At 35.4% G+C, this 11,430-nt stretch overlaps 1 protein-coding gene and 1 long non-coding RNA gene across 3 annotated transcripts in view; one reads left to right on the top strand and one right to left on the bottom strand.

Annotated features, from left to right (window-relative positions):
- Positions 1-11,430, bottom strand: part of LOC144365062 (uncharacterized) — a 162,997-nt gene that overhangs the window by 14,317 nt on the left and 137,250 nt on the right. The gene's annotated exons all lie outside the window — the stretch shown is intronic.
- LOC120888434 (von Willebrand factor A domain-containing protein 8-like) overlaps positions 1-11,430 on the top strand; it is a 183,708-nt gene that overhangs the window by 99,889 nt on the left and 72,389 nt on the right. The window lies entirely within an intron of this gene.

The following is an 11,430-nucleotide window of genomic DNA, read 5'->3' as shown; positions in this document are numbered from 1 at the left end:
TTTCATATTTTATTTGTGTCAATCTAGTGCCTACCCTAATGAAGAGTGCTGTATTTTAAATTCAGTTTAGAGTTCTTGAGCTTATTTGCCTAAATTGTGATGTGTGTATTAGAAATTACATAGTTTATACCATATAATACACATTTTCCTTAATAACCTGGGATAAATAAACCATATTTCTGTGGTTGGCTAATTATTATATTTTATTCATTTGTTATTTCTTTTTATTCTGCAATTTTTGAGGGGTGTGTGTGTGTGTGTGTGTGTGTGTGTGTGTGTGTGTATCCTCACTGTGTGGATAGGTTAGAAAAAATATATATTTATGTAATTTTACTTTCATTTAATTGCTTTCTTTTGAATCTGTTTATGATTTAGCCTTGTTTTGACTTAGGTAGGATATAATTATATATAGGTTTGAACTGTTTTGATCTTACATTTGCTTGTTTGTTTCTATATTGGTTTATGTCCTTAATCCCACTTCTTTAGTTTCTCTCCACCCCAATACCAAATTTTCATGCTCCCTCTCATCTTTTGTCTTTTAATTACTTTTAGTTAATTGTTTTTGTAATTCTTTCTTTATAGTCAGTATCAGCTAACTATCTCCTGACTCTCTTTTGTTTACTTAACATATTTTAAACTTTTGTTGCCTTCCTACCCTATTTTCTCTTTACTTAAGAAACTTTAACTGTCTAATAGAATTAGATAATTAATGTAACTCATACCCCATTCATGTTGTTGTGATTATTGATAGAATACCCAACATAGTAGACACCTGTTTAATTCTTGACCGAGTTCATGATTTTTTATTTTGGGTATTGATGGTACTGATGCTCACCTCAACATTCCTATATAGGTGGCAATTATTGGTATAGATGTCAAAGTGGACAGCAGAAACTGTACTTCTGTTGCTAACAGTAGTGCTATTCCTGACTCCCACTTCCTATAAGAGGTACTGGAAAGTGATCAGGACATTTCAAGATCATAGAGTCGAGGTCTCACTGTGGAGCAATACTCACAACTCTGCCAAGTAAGTAACAGCAAATCTCACTCCACACATGATGATCTAGCCCCACCTGAGCCTTCACATTACTTCAAGGGCAGAGAATTGGGGAAACAAAACTCTCAAACCAAAAAACCAAAACCAAAATCAAAAACAAAAAAACAGGTCTCAAGGAGGAACAATCAGAGGGGCATCTCAGGTTGCCCATTGGATATCTACTCATAAAGCAAAAAAGATAACTATACACAAGAGGACTTAAAAGAGGAAGGAGAATCCATCTAAACTGATGCACAAGTCCAACCAAGACTTCTGAAAACATGAGGAAATAGGCTAAGAAATCTCCTCCAAAATTCAGAATCTCCCAACAAAGGATCCCACAGATATGGAAGTAGGTGAAATTTCAAAGATTATAAAAATGATTATTAAAATGTTAAACTAAAAGAAGATCTAAGTAAAGAATGAAGCTAATATTGGAGAAAAAAGACCACTTCAATAAAGAAATAGATATATTTGAAAAGAAACCAATCAGAACTCATGAAAATGTAAGACACAAATCACACATCACAATAGCTCAACTGTGGAACCAACCTAGATGCCCTTAAATGGATGAATGATTTTTCTAAAATGTGATATATATATACACAATGGAATATTACTCAGCAATAAAGGAGAATAAATCATGGCATTTGCAGGTAAATGGATGGAATTAGAGAAGATAATGCTAAGTGAAGTTAGCCAATCCCCCCAAAAACAAATGCCAAATGTTTCCTTTGATATAAGGAGGCTGATTCATAGTGGGATAGGGAGAGGGAGCATGGGAGGAATAAAGGAACTCTAGATTGGCCAGAGAGGGTGGGAAAAGAAGGGAGGGGGCGTGGGATTATAAATGATGGTGGAATGTGATGATCATTATTATACAAAGTACATGTATGAAGACATGAATTGGTGTGCAAAAACTTTGTATAAAACCAGAGATGTTGAAACTGGTGCTCTATGTATGTAATAAGAATTGTAATGCATTCCGCTGTCATATATTTAAAAAAAGAAAGAAAGAAAATTCCACTGGAAACCATCACCAACAGATTAGATTTCATAGAAAACTTGAGTCTTTGAGGACATAACTTCAACTTCAGGCCTCCAAGACAGGGTAATATGTCTCAGATGAGGGTGTTCTGGCGGCCAGCATGGAGGTGGCAGGACCAGCTGGAGCTGGGGGAGTCACTAACACTGAAGGAGAAGTCAACCAACCAGAGGGTTGAAAGTCCAGGGAGGGAGCAGAGGCCCCGCGGGGGTGACTGAGCCCCTGGTGGCAAGTTTCTAGTCAAAGTCAAGGCCAGGCCTCTACCTTTAAGGCAGAGTTCCAAGGTGGCAGGAACCCTGCACTCCCCAGAATTCTGAATGCTTTGGTCATAATTGAACCCTGCAACGGTCCAGGACATTCAGCTAGAAGGTGGATGGTCATAGAGCGGTTTTTGGAGCAGAGCTGAGGGCTCTCTGAAGCTCTAGCAATGTTTTCGTGGTTTAGAGGCCTAGGCTTCGGCTAGGGCCAGTCCTTGGGTCAGGTGGGAGGCAGCTTGGCTTCCCCCACTGGCCAAGTCTCCAGCGGCACCATAGATATGCCTGTGGAGGTCTCCAAAGCTGTGGAAGACAGTTCCCTTTGTTGTCGAGGAAAAAAAATCGAAACCACAGAATCAAGGTTGAGATCAGAGAATACAAGACTTAAAAAGTATTGTACTGATCTGGAAAAAAAGGATGAAGCATCACAGCTTCAAATAAACCTTCAATCTACAAGTTACCAAAATCAGCTGCAACAGAAACAGGTAGACATCAGCCATCTTCAAGCAAGCCAGATGTCACTACAGGAGCAGATGTTGAGCCTGCAGTCAACTGCTCAATCAGTACCTTCAGGAGCGGGTGGTGTACCAGCAACCAGCGCACCTTGTGAAGTTGGCCATTGGAGGTGTAACACGCAGGTACAAGGAACAAATGATTCACATCAAAATGAAATCACCAAACTACACCATACAATTAAGGTACTGGAACAAAACCGAAGTCAGGACATGGATCATCACCAACATGAAATGTCCATTTTGCAGAAGGAACATCAACAGAAACTGGCAGAGTTAAATCACCAGCATCAACAGGAGTCAAATCACTATGAAGGACGGATCGCAGAACTTGAAAAGCTGTTACACCTAGGTGACTCAGGAGTTTCAGTCACTGATCAGTCTCAAGTCTGGGAAATGCAAAACACTATTCAGGTTCTACAAACTGAAAAACTAGAGTCCACAAGAAGAATCAAAGAACTTGAGGATACAATCAAAGTCATAAAGAAAAAATTATCTTCTGCACAAGCCCTGTCTGATGCTGAAAGCATGAGACTGACTAGTTTAAGACAGGATACCAGCCTTGCTGAAGACAATCTGAAACTTCAAATGCATGTCCAAGTTTTAGAAAAAGAGAAGTCATTATTGAGTCAAGAAAAGGAAGAACTTCAGATATCACTTTGCAAACTGAGCTGGGAATATGAAGTCATTAGAAGTGTGGCTTCAACAGACATGAATTTGAATGTACAAATACATGACTTAACACTGAACTTGGAGGCTAAGGAGCAAGAGCTGTATGAGAGTATTAACGAAAAGCAAATGCTGATAGCTGAGTTACAATATTTGTACAATGAACACCGGGAAGCCACAAAGCACATGAATTTGATAATAGATGAGCTATCAAAACAGCAAAATGAAGGAGATGGTCTAATCAAGAAGTTGAAACAAGAACTGGATGATGAAAAAGAGAGAGTTCATCAACTTGAGAAGGATAAAATGGGCATAATTAAAGAGTTGCATGTACAGAAAGAAAAGTTAACTCAGAGTGCACTGATCTTCTGTGATTTGCTTTTAACCAAGCAGAAGCTTGAAGTTAAAGTCAAAGATTTAGTAGGTCAGCTACGTCAGTCACAAAAAAGTAGTTTAAACATCCAGCAGGAAAACCTGGAACTGAAGGAATACATTAGCCAAAAGGAAGAGGAACTATGTAGAGTTCAGAACGAGTTAAGATGTGCTCTTAATGAAGACTCTAATTTTAAGGATGACTTGCTTAAAGAAGGGGAAGTCGAAATTACTAACTTGAAGCAAAATCTTGCAGAAGTAGAAGAGCTCAATGAAAATTTAAAGAAAGTTGCTTTTGATCTCAAAACGGAAAATGACAAGTTGATTTCAGCATGTGAAGATGTAAGGCATCAGTTGGAAGAATCTATTGCTGGTAACAACCAAATTTCTCTAGAAAAAGACACTATTATGGAGACTCTGAAAACAGAGAAAGAACAGATACAAGTAGAACTGTGTCAGGCCAAAAAGAGACTGTTGGAAGAGGCAAACAATTACAGGCAGACTATTCAGGAACTCTCAAATGCATGTAATTGGAATACCTCTGCCTTACAGCTGGAACAGGAGCGTGTAGTGCAACTCCGTCAAGAGAAAGACTTTGAAATAGCAGGACTCAAGAAGAATATTGAGCAAATGGCTACTGATCAAAAAGAAACTAAGGAAATGTTGGCATCTTGTTTAGAAGAACAGAAGCAATTGATGCAACTTGTAAACGAGAAAGAAGTTTTTATTGGTCAACTCAAACAAGAAAGTTCAGAATTGCAAAAGGATTTAGATAAGTGTTCTCAGGCCTTAAAACAAGATGAAACTTTAAGGCAGACCATAGAGGCAAAAGACAGAAGTCTTAGCTCCATGAAAGAAAAAAACAGACATCTGCAAGAAGAATTGGAAAGACTTAGGGAACAGCGGAATCCACTTGGAGCTGTGGCAGAGCCTCAAACCCTCGATAGTATCACAGAACTAGAATCTAAGGTATCTCAACTGAATATCATCAAGAATCATCTGGAAGAGGAAGTTACACATCATCAAAAGGTCATTGAAGATCAAAACCAGAGTCAAATGCAACTACTTCAGTCTCTACAGGAGCAGAAGGAAGAAATGGATAAATTTAAATACCAGTATGAGCAGATGAAGGCAGCACATACCCAACTGTTTTTTGAAAAAGACAAGGAAATTAAGAATTTGCAGAAAACCATCGAACAAATGAAAGCCCAGGGGCATGAAGAGAGACAGGACATTCAAACAGAGAATTCTGGTAGTTTTCCAGAAACAAAAGTGAAAAGCTTTAATATAGAAAATGGGAGTGAAAACCATGCCATATGTAAAGCCAAAATGGAAAATTTTGTGAAAAGAATCAAAGAACGAATACTTGATATTCAACTTTGTAATTCAAAGAATATATCTTTAACCAAACAGATAAATGCGCTGTCTAAAGTTGAGGTTGAGAAACTCACTCAAATTATCCAACAGAATGACGCGGACAAGGATTATTTGTTAGTATCCATTTAACTATTTCATTTGGCCACAATGTCACTTGAGGTTAAATTCAATTTTCTAGGTGTTGAATATCGCCATTTTGAGTGAGAAGATCCAAAAGTGTCCCTTGAGACCAGATGAACAAACTAGGCTTAATAGTTCTTTATCAGGACTTTTTGTTCAACATTGTCCAACTACTAAAACAAAATTATACTTGGAGGGCCCAAATATGAAATTTAGTGGTTCAATTCTAAGATTCTCTTTATCAAAATTCTTTAATCAAAACCTATCCATTTAACTATTTCAATTGGCTACAAAGTCACTTCAGGTAAAATTTAATTTTCTAGGTGTTAAATATGTCCATAAGGAAAATGGTTTCTACACGTTAAGTGTGAGTCAAACCAAAAGTCTTAATACATCGATCATTTCCAATAGAAAAGTTAATTTGTAAGAATATATCATTAAAATCTGGACTGTTTATCTAAACGCTTCTCTGGGTTATCAAAAAGTGTATTTAAAGTTAATCTTTTTTATTTTTGTAAATTAAGATAAAAGATGAATCAAGAGTTTCCAGCTTGAGCTGGGTGAAAGTTGGAGAGGAGAGAAAGCAGATTATATGGCAATTGCTTCTGACACCCGTAGTTTCTAGAACCATTAAGAACATTTTCATTAAAATTAATTTAGTCTGAAACAAATTTTTAAATATAAATTATATTATAATTAAATATAAATTAATATTATCATCTTTAATTTAAATTTATTTTAATAATTTTATAATAGTTTTATTACATTTAATTTAACTTTATTTTTTGATGTAGCACTTAAAATTTTATTTGTATTGCTTTTTAATTTAATAAAATTAATTTATATTAAATTATAACATAATTTATATTTAAAAATTTATTAAATTTTATTTAAATTAATTTAATAAAATGTAAAGAAATGAATTTAAATAAAATTTAATATAAATCTGATTAATTAATATTCATTACATAATTTAGTATAAATTTTCATACAATTAATTTTAATGAAAGTGTTCTTAGTGGTTTTGGAAGCTCCAGGTGTCAGAAAGGTATTTGTTGTATGATCTGCTTTTTTCTCTTCTCTGATTTCACCTAGCTTGGGCTGGTAACTTTTGATTTATCTTTTTTCTTAATTTACAAAAATCAAAAAGAGAAGATAAAATACCTGGTAGCTATAAATATATATCATCTTTTCTTCCTTTTTATTTCCTTTTTAAAAATTTTCTCTCAGTTCCAACTTTTTGTTTTTTTACACATGATAATGAAAATACCTAACATAGAAAGGAAGGCAAGAGCACTAAAAGCTGCAAGAGAAAACCATCAGTCTCAGTTAGGGGCAAGCCACAAAGGCTAACTTCTGGCTTCTGAACTCAGATCCTAAAGAAGAACAAGGCCTAGAATGAGATATTCAAGAACACTCTTAAAGAAAAAATTTGTCAGTCAAGATTTCTAAATCCAGCAAAGCTCTTTCAAAATCCATGTAGAAAGAATTGCTTTACATGATATGGATAAGCTAAAAGAATTTATGATCACCGAAGAAGCACTACAAAGAATATTCAAAGATAAACTGCACAAAGATATACCTCAAAAATAACTCCCAAAGCTCCTAAATAGATGATGACCATGAGAGGAGCAACCCACTAAATGAAAATTAAGACAGAATTAAATGTAGTAAACAAACCAAAATATCAGAAAATTACAAACGCATATTCACAATAACCCTGAATGTATCTGGCCTCAAATCCTCAGTTAAAAGACACAGATTAATGGATTCTATCAAAAACAAAATTCAACTAAATGTTGTTTGCAAGAACCCCTATCACCAGCAGACAGGTCATCTAAGTATAAAATTAATACGGATTTTTCTGACTTTAATACTATAAATCAAATGTACCTAATAGACATCTACACACTATTTTACCTTTTTCCAGAAGCTCATGAAATCTTTTCCATTATTGATCATATTTTAAAGTGAGTACAGCTTGCAAGAGGATATTTATTGAGCTCTCCATATAAAATGTGATCATGAGTTTGATGTGCTTTGACAGAAACATGTGTTTTTCCAATAGTAAACAAATACAAAAATAAATCCAAGTGTTGCTACAACTGCGGTTCCTAGAACCCATTATTTAAAATCCATTTTTTATTAAAATGTGACTCTATATTTTCAGAAACATGGGTTAATTATAAACCAAAATTTTTCTTGCTGTATTTCATGATATTCCCTATAAAGTATATTTTTAATTTGTTACATTTATGTTCCGCTGAAGAATGCTATAAAGCTATATCACATTTTTCCTTAGAAATAAAATCATATACTTTCAAAGGCTTTTGATGACTATTATTGTGGGACCAAAAAGGTAAAAGGTTATAACTTTCAAATGTCATTTTCTAATTATAGTGAGCAAATCAGAAAGTGATTTCTCCGTATATTACTGGTAGAATCTCTATGAGGGCTTTAGTAGAACTTCCTTCACCATCTATCTTTGAAATGCACAGAATCTTCTGAAACCCAATGTGGGACTACAACTTAAATGTTCTTGTGTATAGCCATGACAGTGATTGGTACAGAGTTAGCACACAATCAATTCTTAGAGAAGCATGGAAAGAAATACATGGAAAAGAGGACTAATTTATATTAAGCACCATTGATCCATTCGTTCTTTTAAAGAAAATATTCCGGGGCTATGAATAAGTGCAGTTCAGTGCAACTTAGGTAACAAAGGTGGCCTTTCTTTAGGCACTAGTCCAGAAGTTTTGATTTTTGAAGATCTCAGTAGAATATTAAGGCCTATTTTCATTTTAGAAATCATTATATTATTTAATTGGCATTGAGTAAATTTAGTTTTTCAGTGCACAGACTGAGTTACCACCACATCCTTTGTGGTGGTACAAGAAGCCTGGTCCTCTCTTGGAAAGCATGCTTCATTCTTTGTTTTGGTCAGTAATGGGAAAACAGTCTGTCTCAGCAAGTCAGTGTTAGAGAACTGTTTTATATAATGGTTACGTGTACACGTATCTTTGGGAATCTTTCTTGACCCAGAGAGGCATTGCCTTTCTGACCTTTTCCTGCCGTATCTCCTAGTGATATGTATCTGTAGAGCCAACTTGGACCAAGGTGATCTAGGGGTGTGCCTATGTGGTAACCCTTGGCAATGTCTCTATTATTTTTATCACTTACCCCTGTTAGAAAATATTCCCTGTTAGAGAAATCTCAGAAATGGAAGTTCGTTTTGAATCTTTAAGGTTTTCAAGAGTACCCACTAAGACTGCAAGTCCCCTGGGCAGTGTAGTACCCAGTGGTGTGCAGATAAGCCAGCTCCTCACAGGCCAGAAGGGAGTGTTAACAATGCCGATTTCCTGGGTATAAGCATTTCCTACAAGGCTGATGACCAGCTACCAAAAGTTGAAAGTTTGCTTGTAAAATTCCTGAATATTGAGCAGTTATCTCTCACAAGCTGGTACAGTTTGGCTCCCACATGCCACTGGCTTAATTAAGTCTTTATCAGCCAACTGCCTGAGGAGAATGATGATAGTTACCTAAGAGCCAGGATTTTGACAAACAAGGCAATGGAATGTGAATAGGAAGAGAGAGGTGAAAGAAAAGAAAAGGGAAGGTAGGACTGAGAACACAGACTAGATGGTGTCATGCTGTCTCTGGGAAATGTAGTTGCCTAGAGTTGTACCAGTTGCAGGTGTGCAGGGCCCTTCTTGAACTGGGAGCTTGGTTTGAGCCAAGAATTGGAGGGAAGTCTGTCCTCAAGTGAGATGATGCTCCTGGGTTCATGTGTAGGGGCCTCCTTTCTTATATCCATTGTATTTCAGAACAAAGAAAACCTGCCACTTGATATTGCATTCTTTCCAGAAGTAATGCTTCCATTGATAATAAGATTATCTGAAATTGTCAAATACAACTGAAATTAAATCAGTAACCACCTCCTTAAGACAAGCAAATCAGCAAGTTTGTGATTTTAGGGAAACTGTATTTTCATTAACCTTTTGGGCCATACAAGGAGACTGACATCCCTAAAAACTAAGAAAATTGTGGAGTTCATAGACTTTTAAATTAAGGTTAAAAATAGAAATATCAACTTTCACTCTCTAGGAAAGGCCTAACCTTGAGAAATTTCTTTTCAAATCATCAGCAGGAATATTTTAGCTCTCTTCTCTCATGACAAACTTTAAGATCATTATGCTGAATGTTACCATATCCTCAGCACATATTGTTGAGAAATATGATAAATAAATAAGGCAAACTTAGAAAAAATATTTAAGGCAATTTTCCTTATATAAGGAAAGTAAATTAACTCAGGAATATACCTACTATAAATTGAGGTGTCAAATGCCATGAATAGGTTCATATTCAATGGCTCTACAATTTTTACAATGCTGAACTTCTTTAGTGCATTATACGTATAGTCAACACATCACAGTGAGTATAGAAAGAAACTTTCTTATTATGTTTACAAACATAAGTATGATTTTTATTCATAAGCATTATAGAATATTGTTTAAGAGCATGAAATTCGGAGTGGTCATACCAGGCTTCAAATCCCTTTTGAACATTGTATGGGATCTTTGACAAATGAATTATTCTTTCAAAACCTCATTTTCTTTACTTTTTTTAAAAAGAGAATTTTTCAATATTTATTTTTTTAGTTTCTTCTTTATTTTATTTATGTGTGGTGCTGAGGGGGATCGACCCAGTGCCCCACAAATGCCAGGAGAGCACATTACCGCTTGAGCCACATCCCCAGCCCTCAAAACCTCATTTTCTAACCCTAATATAAGAAAATGTATGATAAATGCCTGACACAGAGTGAATCCTCAGTAAACAATAAAAATTGGAAACATAGGATTTAGGTAATATTGGGCTACAGAATACTTTAGTGCTTACATGGAAACAAAGCAAATTAAAATGAAACAGTGTTACCTAAATACCCAACATTAAATCATGACCCGATGAGTTATATAATTCATCATCTTTCCTAGTGTTAAAATGAAAGCTTTGTTTGTAATCCTGTTTGGAGAAAGTTTTGTCAAGCCCAAAAATGGAATTGAAAAAATGGCCTTTGCCTAAACTTGTCAACTTGAAAGAAAGCAGGAATCAATGATAGGACAATTGTCAGCAGAAGATTATAGTGTTTAAGCCTATTCTAAAGACAAATTAGAAGACTAAAAAACACACAGCAAAACATACAGCATTGAGCCTGAGTCCTGAGAACAGTAAAGAGCAAGTCAAATTTGGTGCTGTGTTTCTTTGCTTTTCTTGTTTAGTTTTTTTGTCTTTGTTTGCTTTAGGACTTGAAGGCACTGGGTAGCCCTAGAAATTGATGTGTGGGTGGCACAAGAATTTGGAAGATTAGTCAAAAGAAGACACTTAGACCTTGTTCACTTAGCTCATGCTGTGTCACATTGGAGCTCTATGTGCTAATAGCCTTCTATGACTGATCGTTATGCATCAATATTCTAGGATTTGGAGGCTTTCTCACACCTCTTTCTTCTGTGCAAATATGTATGTGATAATCTTACTGCCCCACTCTGCAGCAAATTGCTCAAAAGTAACACCTGTTTTCTTACATTTCTTTATTCTACTCTCAGGGTGCAAATTCAAATCCAGAACACATGAGGCAATAAGTAATAAATGTTGATGCCAGAGGGTCTGATTGCACTGAAGTTTCACAGGGCCAGGAGCACCTTTTTCTGATCCTTGCTGTCCAAAGCTATTTTCTGCAACCTATCTTGCAATGCTTTTAGTACTGTTTCTTTCCTGTCTGTGGGAGTTTCTTCATGGTGTTTTCCTCATGTAGTATAATAATTTTCATCTATAGATATCTAAAGATCATCTCATTCTCATACAATTAGAAAGGGGTAATGGAGGTTTTAATCATTAAGAAACATTAAATTTGTATTTCTTCATATTGCTATAGTTCGTGTACTGAAATGAAACAATTGTTATTATTTGTCTGTAAAAATAGTTGACATCATGCAGATCACTGTCTTTTTAGATGCTTTCTAATTTCAGAACAACTATTTTCCCCTTGAT

This window comes from Ictidomys tridecemlineatus, chromosome 6, assembly GCF_052094955.1.
Source record: "Ictidomys tridecemlineatus isolate mIctTri1 chromosome 6, mIctTri1.hap1, whole genome shotgun sequence".
Taxonomy (NCBI): Eukaryota; Metazoa; Chordata; class Mammalia; order Rodentia; family Sciuridae; genus Ictidomys; species Ictidomys tridecemlineatus.
Note: the sequence above shows the minus strand (reverse complement) of the source record. Positions and strands in the feature narration are given on the sequence as shown.